The sequence below is a fragment of the Scomber scombrus genome, chromosome 15 (assembly GCF_963691925.1).
Source record: "Scomber scombrus chromosome 15, fScoSco1.1, whole genome shotgun sequence".
NCBI lineage: Eukaryota > Metazoa > Chordata > Actinopteri > Scombriformes > Scombridae > Scomber > Scomber scombrus.
In genome coordinates this window covers 17,429,697-17,446,087 of record NC_084984.1, presented here as the reverse complement: position 1 = coordinate 17,446,087, position 16,391 = coordinate 17,429,697, and the positions used below count along the sequence as shown (strand labels likewise).

General features: G+C 38.3%; 1 long non-coding RNA gene across 1 annotated transcript; it reads right to left on the bottom strand.

Moving 5' to 3' along the window:
- Positions 1-767: 767 nt before the first annotated feature.
- On the bottom strand, positions 768-2,418 carry LOC133995243 (uncharacterized). Its single transcript, XR_009927143.1, has 3 exons — positions 2,363-2,418; positions 907-960; positions 768-814 (listed from the first exon to the last, which is right to left on the bottom strand). It is a non-coding gene; the product is annotated as an uncharacterized LOC133995243 (long non-coding RNA).
- Positions 2,419-16,391: the final 13,973 nt, after the last annotated feature.

Below are 16,391 nucleotides of genomic sequence, written 5' to 3'. Positions count from 1 at the left end.
TTATAGACTTTTATAACTGTATTATAAAAGCACTAGTTTGTTGTTTAAATGTTTTTTGTTCAACTTTCAGTTTGTTGGAGTTAAATTCTGCACGTCCCGTGTCAGCCATTGCTTCTCCTGCATTCAAAAGCCTTCTTGGCTCATAATCCAGCAAACGCTGGTTACGTGATCTGCAGAGTCACATAACTGTGTATCTACTTTAAATAAAAGCTGCAAATTTAGTGGTAAAGTTATCTTTTAGGTTACTTCTTGTTCTTCATTGTATTGTGTCTGTGTTTCCATGGCGTCTCCCTTTTTCGCACACTGTCTAGGTTTATTGTGTATCTTTGGTTTCACTAAAAATTCTGTAAACTATGCAGTCCTCAGAAAATATTCTGATCTCACAGCAATCTTTTCTACTTCACTGCTAAAGACTATACAGTGAGTGAACTGTAGAGGATTTGACCTGGAGCTCAGTCGGTATATTAGATTTGCCCTCTATCAGCTGTACGTGCTATCTCACTTTGCCATTATTTGCCACCAGTGCCCTACAAAATCAATCATTGTGATCTGTTTGCCTCCATAAACTGGCGGTCCCTGCACACCAGCTGCACACTTCACTGGTTTATTTACAGTGCCAATCCCTCCTAGGTATGACCCCATCATAGCTGCTGTCTTAATCAAATCTTCTGTACAATACTCAGCACGCCTCTTTTATACTCCTTTCACTTTTCAGAGGTCGATAGATAAGAAATAAAAAAAATAAACTATAGACACTTACTGCAGGTCCTGGCTTGCCAACTGGTCCAGGTAAGCCTCTTAAACCTGGCTCACCCTGGTGTAGAAGAGAAGAGATTACTTTTGTGATTGTTTATCAGCAAATGTTGTGGTGTTGTGGAGATGTATGTGAGAGAAAGCTGACCTTACCCTTTCTCCTGTGACACCTGGAAGTCCACGCATGCCCACAGGCCCGTGGATACCCTGATGATAAAAGCAACAGACAAAAGACTGTAAATAATCATCATTTAATGTCAGGTCAGATTGAATCAGTACAACACAACAATAACCAGAAAATTGCAAGGGTGGCCCTGGATATTAGCTTTTGTATTATTCTGAAAAGTATGTGACAGGTTAGACTATACATACTATTGGGTAGGCTTTTTAACACTTACTGAACATTAATTGGAGTTTTCAATATTAAAAAAAACACATTGAACTTTCTTGCAGAGTTAAAAGGATTTTTGTGTCATGAAGCTAGGACCAGCAATAATTTAGTTTAGCTTGGTATAAAGACAGGAAATGGTGGAAACAGCTAACCTGGCTAGTTCCAGTACACAAAACCATAAACCAAAATGGTCAGTTTTACAATTTGGGTTTCAATGAGTTAAACAAACATGACATTATGTGTTGGTTTTTGAGATTTTCTTTTCTTTTGGACAGAGCTAGGTTAGCTGTTTCCTCATGCTTCAAGTCTTAATATGCTAGCAACTTAAAGGCCTGTTACTAGCTTGAAATTTAGCAGAAAGATTGATTGGTACCAATGTTAATTTACTCTGGGCAAGAAAGTTTCACAGTGTGGGTGAAATGATTTTCCAAATACCATTTGTAGGGTAAATACTAATAATGTGTAGTAATGTTTTATTAATGAGAAGGACTGGGTGTTGCATCAGCTCATCTACATTTATTCCTCTGCACTTTCTTTCTAAAATAATTTCCTGAGCTGTGAATTATCTCAGTGTAAACTCCAATAAATAATGACCTTTAAAAGAGGGAAGAACAACAAATCCTTGGTGCATGGCGACATAAAATTCATGAGGAAATTCAACTGAAACCAATCTGCTCCTTGCAGAAAATACTGTTGTATTAAAATGAAAACTATGAGACTTGAATCCATACCATCACTGGCTCTTTATTACATTTGGGTTTTTGTATTGGGTCTGACTACTTATAAAAAAAATAAAAAAAACCCTCTTATATATATGATAGTTTCATTCCACAGTACTTCAATAATTTAAAAAGAAACAAACATTCTCCCAAAATACCATACAGTTTAGTTATCATAGCCGGTCCGGTTGTGCCAGGTTGTCAATAAAAACTTGATGCTTAAAACTGAATTACTTCAGCTGACATTAACATGATAAGGACTTATATTATCAACTGATTAACATGCAGGTACGTAAGAAACCATGCCGTCTAATCAATGTTGAATCAATATTCAACATATTGCTTATTTTTATGATTAAACTAATAAAAAATTTAGAAAAATTAAAACTTAATATGCAATGATATTCTATTGACATACTGTATGCATTTGCATATGCTGTGAAAAGGTAGTAGGCTACAGGTGCATTCCTTGTATCTGCCTTGCTGAAGAATCACTTACATACAGGCCTACTGGGCCTTGAGGTCCCTCCACGCCTGGCTTCCCTGTAAAACCCTGAAAACACACACACACACACACACACACACACACACACACACACACACACACACACACACACACACACACACACACACACACACACACACACACACACAAACAATTACCATATACACGTATACAACAAATATTTGTGTGTTGATGTGAAGGAGGTCATGACTGCTCTGTGTCTGCATAGTCACCTTGTCTCCTGGAGGTCCTGGTGAGCCTGGAGGTCCTGTCTTGCCCGGTGGCCCCTGTCAGATAAAAACACTCTATCACCAAAGGGCCAAAGTTACAATCAATACCACTGTCCAAACACCATGAACCTTATAGCAACAAGGGCAGTCAAAATAAGGATGTTGCTGATCAAGCATGTGGTATACTTAAATAAATCTGTTTGCTTGTTATCTGAGCAGGAGTTGGAGAAGAAAATCGATATCACAGTGTATTTTAGTTTAGCATAGCACAAACACTCAAGTGCTCTATTATAGTATTTTATTTCTCTCTCTTTCTATGTTTCTGTACTTTGTTTTTATTATTAGTGTGTGTGTGTGTGGGTGGGGGGGGGGGGGGGGTATGTATGTGTTGGATGATTGGGTTTTATTTTTATTTCTCAAATTCCATGTTTTTTCAATTATTTCTGTTAAATGTTTCTTTTATGTAAAGCACATTGAGTTGCCACTGTGTATGAAATGCGCTATATAAATAAAACTGCCTTGCCTTGCCTTGCCAAGTAGGGGGAAAATGCTAGCCTATCCTATCCAATTATAACTTTATAGCTGTCTTATTTAAACTTTTGCACTTTATCATTGCTAATTGTGAAGAAAATAAAAATGAACAGTATCTCAAAAGTCACAACAGTCATATTTTCGTCGTCGTACGCTTTTCAACTCTGACCAAAACCATCTCCAACAAATATCCCTAACTAACAGTGTTGACTTAAAAAAAAAACAGATTTGTAGTTACAGTTTAAAGTTCCTCTGTCTTCCTACACACTACACAGCAACATAATTACAACGAAACCTACCACAGAACCTGGTGGGCCATCTGCTCCTCTCTCACCAGCAATTCCTGGAAAACCCTGGAAAAGAATAAAAGATGCATAGAAACTATCAAGTAAGTGAAAAAAGACATGGTGGGATGAAAGAAGACATTAAAAATTGCATAACTGACCCCAAAATATAGAAATGCACATGTGAAAGAAACTTTCATTTATTTCCTGCAATTAACAGACGTGCACTGAGCTGTTAAATTGTTGATTTAAATTAGTTCATTCAGTATTTTACTAATAGTTGCTTAATCTTCCATTTAATTGTGTTTTAGCCATTTCATTTGATGGGATTGTATGAGGCTATTCCCTAAAAGTCATTATGGATAATATATTGGTGATTAAGATATTAATTGGGGCTCGACGGGCTACATTGGTCTGTAATAGCTTGAAAAATTAATAATGTAATTGCAATGCAATTAATAATCTGTCAATTTTATTGAGTTTTGTCTGTTTGTCTGATCAGTTTTAAGTAGTAAATCCAGTTTTCTTATGAGATTAAGAGTTTTAACATACACACATATATTGGTCTTTGGAGCTGTTTTTTATGGTCCCTTGGTTCCATTATGGGAATACCCAACATCACTGCCCAATCTCACTAATGCTCTTGTGGCTGAGAGTTAAGTGAATTCCAAAAAGGCTGATATAGTAGTTGATGAATGTCCATGATTTTGGAATCACATACACAGTACCAGTCAAAAGTTTGGACACACTTTCTAATTCAAGTAAATGGGAAGGTGTGTCCAATCTTTTAACTGGTAATAGATGCAATGTTAAGGTGTTCACATGCTTTTGGCCTCAGTGTGTTTATACAACATATAGTATGTGTAAGCATGTGTATGATACATATACACATGCACTTAAATGAACTCTGAACAGCCCCAGCCACTCCTAAAAGTTTACACAACTGGCTGGTAGCAGGTTCTGCTCTGCCTTGTTATTTTTCTTGGCAGTGTTTGTTGTGTTTGCCTGCTCATAAACCTATAAACCCCTCAATCATTTAATCCTGGGCTGTCTTGTAAAAGTGCAATAGTGCATTTTTATTCAGTTGAACCCTGCAGGTTTTGGCATGTAGCCAAAAAGGGTGATCTGGAGGGATGATGTCATAAACTGAAAGATGAGGTCATTCTGAGGCTAACAGTCTTACCGTTGGTCCTTTACTGCCCGCACTGCCAACTGCACCTGAAGGACCCTGAAAAAAAGTCAGAGAAAATGCCAACAATGTAATTTTTCCCAGCAGCAGAGGTCATCCAGAGTGCAAATAGTAAATATCATCACTTTAAGTAATTAATATATGAACTCAACACATACATTTCAATCATATCAAGCCATTTAATCTTGGGTTCAGTCTCTTAATTAATGTGTTACGCAATATAAATTATTGCATTCATTATTGATCAATCTGTTGATTATTTTTATGATCATTGATTCTTTAAAATGTCACAAAATTGCCAAATCGGTTCGTGCATCAGATTGTACTCCAAAGTGCTTTTTTTGTCCAAAACCCAACAATATTTAACTTAAAATCATAGAAAACATAGAAAAGCAGCCAATCTCTCACAAAGCTGGAGACAGAATGTTTGGCGGCTTTCATTGACTAATGGCTTGAATGATCAATATCATTATCAAAATTACAACAATGGATAAAATGATGAATCACCTATTTTTCCAGAACTACCCCAGTTCAACATAAATAAAGTTTCAGACCAAAAACAGGAACATGGTAACATTGACTGTGTAGATTTAAAAGCTCAGCAATTGACACACTGTGTAAACATTGGATAAAAAATAGTGATGAATAAAGGAAACAGAGATACATCATGTTATTGTGAAGCTGATGTAAATGTATAACAGCTCAGTGTTACTGTACAAAGACTGCCTCCTGCTGTCTACACCAACAATTACTACACAAGAGAGATCTCCACTCAACTCGGGAGACAATTTTGACATTTTTAGGGCATTTCCATCTTAGCAGTCTAATCTAGTCTTCTAATATGTCACTCCTTAAAATGTATACCCAAAGCTCTATAATACTGTATTTAGAGAAGCATTGTTTTTCTTTAAAGAAGTCAAATGATGTGATGATGTGCAGTGCAGTGTCTCTTCCCTCTATATGCATATCCTGGTTTAGTCCTCTACCCTCTAAAATAAAAAATAAGACTAAAATCAAGATGGGTAATAATATATGTGTGAAATCAGTTTACATAACTATTTTTTTAAAATCACAGAATATTAGAGGACACTCAGACACACACAGCATTTACAGGTGATGGAATTGAGATATGATAGAGAATGGGAACCTGTGTACCAGGCTTTCCTTCTGCTCCCTCTGGTCCAGGTGGCCCCGTCAAACCCTGGGAGGAAAACACCAAACACACACATGCAAACTGTTCATCCTATATAACTATAAAGCCATCACATCCACTGACCATGCTGCCAAAAAATCAGCTTAATTCTGATATAAAAAAGAATGGGAATAAAAATCCTATATTAGGAATGAATATGTAAAGATTATGGTTCACACAATTTAGCTATTTGCAGTGCTTTTATTCAGAATTTTTAAGAAACCACATTTTGAATATTTGACCAGAGCCATAGAGGGGAAAGTTTACCGATGGACCCGGTTGGCCAGCATGGCCTCTTGGCCCAGTCCGACCCTGGAGAGGAGTACAGAGAGAGGAAGAGATCAACACACAAAAAAACCCAACTTAATTTAGAATACCAAGTAAATTACACAGTGGGAGCAGAAGCCAAACAATTCGTCAGGAAAATTAAATGGTCCATCTGTGCAGATAATTAGCAAAAACAGCTTGTGTCTGTATGTTAACTCTAATTTGGCAACTTTATGAATGTTTTGTTTTCCTATTTTTATTAGAAGGACAGCTACAGTACCATCATAGATCTTTGTCGGCAGTATGATGAACTATGGTATAAATTAGTGTTGTACCTTGTTCCCTCGGGGTCCTGCTTTGCCGTTACGTCCATCTGGTCCCCTGTTACCCTTCAAGGAGGTTAAGATATTGGTGAGTGTAGCTGAACATAAATGTCCACAATGAAACCATCTTTATTTGTGTTCATCTAGGTATTGCCATCATCTTCAATTAAAGTGAAATGAATGGGACTTCTACTGTAAATCCATGACCTTGCTTTCTTGTTCTTAACGTTAGTAAAATAAAGTAGAAGATAAAGAAGATAAAGTAGAAATGATACATGATACAGATACAAAAATGCTGAATTGTTAAACTTCAAAACTTAAGACATAAGAAGTGACACTTGATGAAATACCCATATTAATTTCAGGTTAGACTTAAATATGGCAGGTGATCTGGAACCTCTAAAAAATGAAAACACTATAAACAAATGCTAAAAACAAATTAGACACACCTCAGGAGTCATTGGTGAAACTGTAAATAGTGGATAAATGTTCGAGTTTTTAAAATGGGGGTAATCAAGAGTTTATCTTGTGTGTCTGACATACAAGCAAACATAATATAATTCATCCAGTCATTGCTTTTTCTTTTCTTTTTTTTAAACACGATTCAACATTTTCAAACAAAAGGCTGAAAGTGACACCGGCTGTGACGAGCGATTCCAATTATTACTTGAATTTCAACAGTGACATATTCACTTTGACTTGCATGCTACAGGAAAAGGGCTTCCTTCACTTTCTGTTTCATTATTATTTAAATATTCCTCTAAATTATTGACCAGTGTAGATATTGTTAGCAGCATGTTAAACCTACAATGGCTGATTTGTTTGGCCACTTCTGGGCAGAGGAAACAAGCTGTTAACACAACACTGACTACGTTTACACACAATATTCCATTATTATTGTGAATATGACAATAATTCCAATTTGGTATTTGGTCTGTAAACAGCATTTTCTGTTGGGATATCCTGAATGTAGCATTTTCCTGACTAAGACATGTGGGATATGCTGACATTATTTGGGTTTTCGGTGCATTCTTTGGACATGTTTTCAGCACATTCAGAGTGTGCTTCTCAACTGGAGTTTTTAACGCAATTTGTGACACACAAACTGTGACTCTTGTCTGTTTACCCCTGTGCAGGCAAAATGATGGCAGCTGGAGCAGGAAGGCAGACAGAGTGGAGGAATGAGAGGAGAGTGGAGAGCTGTTCAGTGCGGGCTAGAAAAACAGAGCACACCTTCTTCACAACAAGGACGTAGGGGATTGATTATTATTATGATGACATGCAGCCATGGACTGATAATGACAACTCAGTGTGATGCACCAAAACCACTCAGCAGTGTAGTAAACATCACGGGACGAACTAGGTACAGGATGTGCCTTTAACTATAAATGTATTAATCATATCAATATCACTCAAAAAATGTTTTTCACCTCACTGGTTTTTACTCCACTGCCTGCGGAGATCTTTTTATTCCCATTCCCACTCGAGCAGAGGGGAACCCTGAAAACGCTCGGCATGTAAACGGTAATATTAGTGAAATATTTATTTTCATTAGCCATGTAAACAGCTTAGCTGGAATACTGTTGTTCTTCCAAATTAGGGCAAAAACTGGAATATTATGTGCATGTGAAAGTAGTCACTGACATGTTATCACCCTTAAAGTGATATGGAGAGCTGTTAAACAGTTGGCCATTAACACATTCAGCACACACTGGAGTGACATTAGCATTCATTTGGAGTTGCGTGCTGAGAGATGCTATAAAGCTTTGTGGAGCCGAGGGGAACTGCAGAGTCGGGTGATAATTCTCGGAGGGTTCATCAGAACGAGGGGACCTTTTTCGCATTAAACATAGTCATTTGATCCGTTGTTATTATAAAAAATATGGATTATAGCTGCTTTAAATTCTTGTTATTGCAGTCGAAGCACTTCAGAAAATTTGATTGTTAAATTTACATGCGTGGAGGCCACTGAAAGCTCTAATGTTACACAGTAAAATGTGACGTTTGGATCAACATATGAAGTCATCTGTCATTTCTTGGTGTTCAGAAGCACAAATCATCACTGACCTTTAACCCAGCGCTGCCTTGTTTTCCCTGAGGGCCAGTTTCTCCGTTTGTGCCCTGAATGAAGAAATATAAAATCAGTCAAGCTTATCTTGTTTTTCTCCTTCCCCAGGCTGCTTTTTTTACCTCCTGGTTATAAGATCAGGTTATACAATATAATTCGGGAGAAAAATGTCGTAATGTAATGTTGTAAATGGTTGATACGTTTATTTTGTGCTTGGCTCGTGTAAATCAACTTGTTATAAGAAAGTAAAACAGGAAAATGTAACTGTCAAGATTTTTTGCTTTAAAAATTATATATTAAACCAATGGTGCATTTTTTTTTAATTCTTTTTATTTACAATTTTAAGCTTGACTTTCCTGCTGAATCAAAACGTAATTCTTTACCTTTGAAATAGTAAAAAAAAAAACAACAAAAAAAACACTCCCGGTTCACTAACTAGCTCAAAAGGAAAACGCAAGGAAGTGCACCTTAGTTTTTCTTCTGCTAATGTAGATTCTGCTTAGTGTTCTACAGAAAGAGTGAAGTTAGTCAGTGTTGTACAATGTACCTCAGTGCCTTTAGGGCCAGGCTGGCCGCTGGTCCCTGGGAAACCTGGGAAGCCGATGGGGCCCCTCTCTCCCTGAGGACCTGTAATACCTGCTGCCCCCTGAACACCCTGAGATAAAAAAGAGAGACTTATCTCACTAAGAAAAAGTACAAAGACCTTTCAGTTTTATCCACAAGAAGTCCAAGGAGGGTTGATATTTGGGAAATGTACTTATTGACTTTCTTGGGGTCTGTGAGGTTGTGTGAGTGCACCCAACCAAAAAATAGTACAGCATAATACCCTCTTAAACCCCGACATGTGTTTTTACACTGTGGTTTTTGTGCAGATTAAACAAACAAGATATAATATGTTAATTAGTTTTACAGGTGCTTGTAGGTAGGCAGATGTTGTTGCCTGTGGACATAACCAGGCTAGCTGTTTCCCCCTCTTTACAGTCTTTGTGCTGCTAAGCTATGCTAACCGACTGCTGGTTGTAGCCTCATATGTACCAGACAGGCATGTGAGTGCTATCAATCTAACTCTTGACAAGAAAGCAAATAAGTCTACTTCCCAAAATGTCAAACTATTCCTAGAAGTAGCTGTACGACATTGCATGAATCTTGTTCAGTGTTACTAAACAGGAAACTGCAGGTTCCTACTTTGTCGCCTTTAGGTCCTAGATCCCCCTTGTCCCCATACGGCCCCCTGCTACCCTGTAAAGAAGAAAATGGTCAAAGGATTTAAAATATCTATTAATGTTTCACAATGCAGAAGTTTGTACTGTCTATCATCATCACCAACCGTTACTCCGTGAAAACCTGGAGGACCCTGACTCCCTGGTGGACCCTGTAAATAAAGCCAAGAAAGACAGTGTATTGTTTAAAATGATCAATGATTATAGCGGTAATGATGATGATGAACATTGAAGTTATTATGTATGCAGGGCTGCAACCTGAAAAGCAGAGTAGAGATTAAAGCAAAGAACATCATATCCTGTGACAGAAGATGTTTGAGAATTAATTCATCTGCCAACTGCTACTCTTCAGTGAAGCCCGGCAGATAATAAAATCTAAACAAGAAACACAGTGAATTCAGTGTCTCTCACACTCATGTCACAATCCACTGAGACACTACAGCCAGTAGATGGCACTGTGAGGCTGCAGTATGCCGTCTTCCAGCAGGACACTTGTAGAGATCAATGTGACAAATGATTTTACAGTCTTTCACTGTGAACTGTGAGAAAGTCACAGGACTAGTTAAAAAAAACTCTTACATTAATACAGGCAGTTCATACATAGTGTGTTCCTGTATGTGTGTGACTGCAGTGTAATGATGTAATACCCTGGACAATATGTTCAAGTGCAACTCACCATTGGCCCCTCAAAGCCGGGATCCCCCCTAACACCCATGGGCCCCAAAGGCCCCTGATATGAAAAGAAAAACAAACAAAACAGAAGGGAAAACACTGATAAGATACTTATATTTTCTTTTTAGAAGGTCAGTCTTGCTGAGCTGTACCGTTATCTGTAGAATTAACAAACCATCTCTCTGGGAACCAATTTAATTTACAACATTGGGACAATTGTCAGGTTTTAGATGTAAAAGTATTTTTTATAGAATCTAGATATCTCAAACAGCATCTCAAACATAAATGGCCAATATACACTAACCGTTTTTATACCACCACTATGATTCACAGCTCCATCAAACTGAATTAAACTGAAATAAGCTGGTTTTAAATGGTAAACCAGGACTTAAACCATGAGACGGGACTTAAGCAACAGACAGGTGTCTTCACGGCTCACTGAAATAACCACAGAGGTTTTTTTTATAAACCTCAACAATAAGTGTAGGCACAAGACATTATACATTATAATGTAAACTATACAAACTATAATATAATAATATAAACTACAATACATGTCTTAAATGCAAAACATACTATATATTTGAGCTGACTTATATGGTCTTATAGTTAAGAGTAACAGGTTGCTGTATACCAAGGGTAGATTGTGGCTTGACTTTTTTTTTAAATATGCACATTTTTAGCCAATTATTTGGCATGAAATCATAAGATAATATTGTTAATTAATTAAGTAAAGTGTATCTGTCATAGTTTAAGTGGGAATGGGATTGATTATATGACTTTGACTTTGTGCAGTTCCATCATGTAATCTCCTGTGCACTTGTTTGAGTTTTGATTTTAAAGCAAAATAATAAAAAAGAAACATAATTAAAATGATGAGAACAAACTTACAGGATCCCCTTTAGGCCCAGCAGCACCGGTAAGTCCTGAATGTCCCTGTTAAAATGCACAAATTGACGTTAACCTCCTGCGCTACACATGCACCCAAACCACTCAAAACTCCCCATGGACAGTCTTGCCTTGAACTGTACTCACTTGTGGTCCTCTGAGTCCAGGAGGTCCCATCTGTCCTTCTAAGCCTGGAGGCCCCTAGTCAAAAGAAAAAGAAGGAAAAATGTATATAAAACACAAACTCTAAACATTTCAAACAACTGCTGCATGAATATAACCAAACAAAATGTAAACCTGTGGGCCTTTGGGGCCAAAACTGCCAGCAGGACCCAGGTCCCCCTGAAAGATTAAATAAACAAGTTATACACAAAGGACGTCACCTGCAAACTCAGTTTGGATGCTCAGTTTGAGATCTGTGAAAGTTTCCAAGCATTACGTTTCAAATCAAGAAAAATAAGATCTATTTTATTTTATTTTTCAAATTTTATTTTCAAAATAAGAGCTCAAAAACAGTTTTAATTATTTTTAAAAGTAATTAGTAAATTATTAAATACATTAAACAAGTAGAAGTACCATTGAACATTCTCTAGTTCAAGTCTTTTCTCTGCTTCTCTCTGTTTTATATGACTGTTAACAAAATATCTAAGGATTTTGGACTATCGGTTCAACTAAACAAGTTAATTAAAGGCTTCACTTTGGGCTCAGGGAATTTGTGACGGACACTTTCACAATTCTCAACATTTTACGGTGTAATGAAAAATCTATGAATTGGAAAATTAATGACTGTTCAAGTAGACCCTAATCACAGCCCCATGGGGGGGAAACTTTAAAATGTATTACTTGCAGATGAAATTAGTTACATAAACACTTCTGCTATCTTACCCTGGAGCCGTTAACTCCTTGAGCGCCAACTTTTCCTGTAGCACCTGGTGCACCCTGTACACACAAACAACCAAACAAACAAATATTAAACATATATTCATAATTGGCTAAAACAGGCTGAATATTCTGCCATCTGATCAGTTTGTCTGCTTACCGTTGGGCCTGGCAGACCTGGGGGGCCATCCAGTCCACTCTCCCCCTGGTAACAAGTACGTACATAACAGCATGAATGATACTTTGTCCTACACTTCCTCTTTCTTCATCACTTCAGAGCCTCTCGCAAGTAATAAAACAGTATAATTACTTTTTAAAGGGATCATTCACCCAAAATAGAAATAATCAGGCATTAATCACTCATTCCTAATGTAGTCTTAAGTATATCACAGATTGAATGACAGCCAAACACAGCCTGTATACATCAATCTCAACCTTCATTCACATCATTGAAAACAACACAACCTTTTAAAAATGCATAACATTTTCACCCCTTTTCTTTTCTTTTCCTCTTGCTCAAAGACTTGAGACTATGGATAAATGGTTAGATAATAAATGGACGCTGTTCATGCAGCATAATGAAGGTCTTCATTGGCCAAATGACCAAACTGTGGTTTTGGAACTATCTCATTTATTTCATATTCATTTATTTTATAGGTGACCTTCATTGTCAGATGTTCACAAAATGTGAAGGCAAGTTCACTGCTCCACCACATTAACATTGTAGCATTTTTACATTGTTTTGGGGGTAGTCACACCAAGCCATGGCTCAAGTCCAGCTGGCATGTTGTGAATGTTTTCCATTACACAGCAGGATTAAGTAATTTATCATCATCAATGTGGCTGTTTTCGCTTGTACTATTCTTCCCTGATCCACTGATCAAAGAGCTCTAAATATCTCCAAATGTTGTTGTTTTGACCTGTTTTTAGCACCACTAACAAAGCTCTACTAATTCAGTAAGGAACACGTTTCATTTCCTGTAAATTCTTCACAATGAAAGTCTCCTGTTATTTAGTCATTTCAAAGCTTTTAATTTGAAGCTGTAAAGCAAAAACTTTTGGGTTTGCATCGGTGGTAACTTAACTCAATTCTGATACAGCTGCAACTCTGTGAGATCCAGAAAGCTGACCAATCAGAGTAAAAGTGTGCTCATCAGGAGGCAGGAGTCTTAAAGAGACATGAGCTAAAACAGCCTGTTAGAAAATCAGCCAAGAGGCTGAACTGAGGGGCTACATAAAGGGCCAATATAAGAAAAATAAAGAGTCTTCTTTTGGACTATGAATCATGCAAAGCTAAAAATATGAAATGGAAATTAAGGAAATGGAAATGAGCATAACAAATCCTCTTTAAGAACTGGCTTCTTCAAACACCCGAGTTTTTTAAAGAAATATGAGTGGGACTAACACTCAATTACAGGAGCTAATTTATTACACATTTAGTTTCAGCACAAACATCAGTTGTTTCAGTTTCTATGAGGTGATTAATCATTAAAGTAGCAGCACAGAGCAGTGCCAAAGACATGTTAACCAAACACACTGAACAATATTAATTTGGAGAAGAATCAGTCATGCAGTAATTGTAAAAAAACTGCTCATTACTCACATCAGGCCCACATGGCCCTTCTAGCCCATAGCCACCTCTGGTCCCCTGAGGCCCCTGCAGAGAGGATTCAAGATGTATTTGATGTCAACTTAATAACAATATGTCATTAAAATACATAGAAAACACTGTATTCAAAATCAGGCTTAATAAGTCAGATAAGCTGCCTACTGGTCAGAGTTCTTGATCTAAAACTGCAAAGGCAGAGATTCTGATTTCATGCCAAGTAGAGAGAATAGGCTGAAGTCAGTGCCCGAATGCAGGGAGCACCAAAGTTCAAAGGAGGAATGGATTAGGGATTAAAAGGGATTCAGAAGCGCATGTCTTTTCTTTCACAAAGGGTAATTGTTTGTCTTGTTCCCTTTATTTTACACTAGATGGATGTGTAAGATATCTGATACTCAAAGATGGCTATTACTCTCATTCTTACTGTTTTGAATTGATCCTGTAATTTGCTGACATCTTGTCCAGCAGACCGTGGCTGTACATGAAATGTTCTTTATGCATGAGCTTCATGTAGCAGATAAAGAAATCCTACCAGCTTATAAACCCTCTACTTTCCTCATACGGATTATAAACATAATTAAAGCCGCAAGCGGCGATGGCGGGCCCTCGCTCACCCATGCCACCGCAGGGCCTGAGCATGGCGGGGCTGTGGCGTGAAGCAGAAAGTGAGAAAAAACCTGGAAGGAGGCCAAAAATGCAATGTTTCGTTCATCCAGTAGGGGGCAGTCACAGGTAGTTACACATATGGTCTGGTGTGGTCTGGTGTGTTCAGGGCGGCCACTCATCAGTCATGTGAAGTTTGGAGTGAATTGGACAAAGCATGAAGGAGTTATGAGAGGTTGATGGTTCATCCACCAGGGGGCAGTAGGGTGTAACAAAACACAAGCGGTTGCGTTCAGGGTGGGACAGTGATTACACATGTGAAGTTTTGTGGAAATCGCACAATGATGATGTAAAATATGGCACTTCCTGTTTCCACTAGGGGCGACACGAGTGAGATCGCCTATGAGCGAATGGAGACGTTGAGGTCGGCACCCTGGACCTGTGTACCAATTTTCATGATGATACGAGTTCAATAAAGCCATCAAAAAGCCAAACGTATTTTCATGGTGAGGAATTGATGGTCGCCGCGTCGCCACACGGACGCCATTACTCGTAGCTTCACAGTCTTCATAATGTAGCTTCACCAACTGGTTCTGAATGAAGTTGATGGGGCAAAGTATGTATTTTTCATGAATTTAAGTTCACTTCCTGTTACCACCGGGGGGCGCTATGGGTTACGTGGTAAGTTAATATATCGGGACGTTCAGGGCGGAGCCATCATCATGTCCAGCAAGTTTGAAGCTGATTGGATGAAGTATGTGGGCGTGAGAGCCACTCGTATGTACATGGCGAGCACGCCAAATTTAGTTGAGCCCTGGCAGACACGCCCTTTGACCTACGGATGCGCAGAGCACAACTTAAGCTCGGCTAGGTCTGGAGATGTTGCGTACCTAATTTAAACTTTATCGGGCGAACGCTGTGGGAGGAGTTGATTTTAGGCGGGAAAAATCAAAACCAAAATGGCCGACTTCCTGTTGGGTTGAGGTCATGAGGTCAAGAGGCTTTTTTGCATATGTGGGTATAATACATATGTGTACCGAATTTTGTGAGCATAGGACAAAGTTAGCAAAATTCCCTATGGGCATTTTTGGACTTTGTAGGGGGCGCTATTCCGCCATTCTGCGTCGACCATGTGCGACCACCCAAAAATATCGAATTTCGGATGAGGCCGGACGTCCGTGCAAAAGTATAAGCATTTTCGCATTTGGGAAAGGGGCGAAATTGGGGCACGAAATGTCGGAAGAATAAGAATAATAATAATAATAATAATAATAATAATAAACATTACAATTTCAATAGGGCTTTCGCCAGGCGACTTGCAGTCGCCGCTCGGGCCCTAATAAACATTACAATTTCAATATAGCATTTTTCCCCGGGGGTCTTCCATACCACATGATTACTTGATTACTTGATTACTTTTCAGTCACTTGCACTTTGGGGTCACTTGCACGTTGGGGCATGAACGAATTTCAATAGGGCTTTCGCCAGGCGACTTGCAGTCGCCGCTCGGGCCCTAATAATAATAATAATAAACATTACAATTTCAATAGGGCTTTCGCCAGGCGACTTGCAGTCGCCGCTCGGGCCCTAATAATAACCTCCACTGATTCCTGGAATGTTGCACGTATAAAGGAACTAAAGAGATGCTATAATGGGAGAGTACAAGACACTCACTGGTGGACCGACGAGACCAGGTGGGCCTGGCAAACCAGTTGAGCCCTGTAGAAAGAAAAAACACAGTCCAAGATCACTACAGCATATTGCAATCCACATCTTCATTCTTGGTCAAAAGAAGCCACACAGAGCCAAAGCTCTATAATTAACCTCGTGCACTATTTCTGTCTCAATTGTGTATGTATATTATCAAATTTGAATTTAGATATTCAGTATGGATGGTAATTAAATTGCACCAAAGAGTACCTTCTCACCAGGTTCGCCAGAATCCCCTCTTGGACCCTTCATGCCAATGAGACCCTGAGGAAGAAGAAGAGAAAAAAATAATTACCTACAGCGTAACACTAATTTATTACTTGTCCAACCCTGTATACATGAACATAAATCAATTTCACAT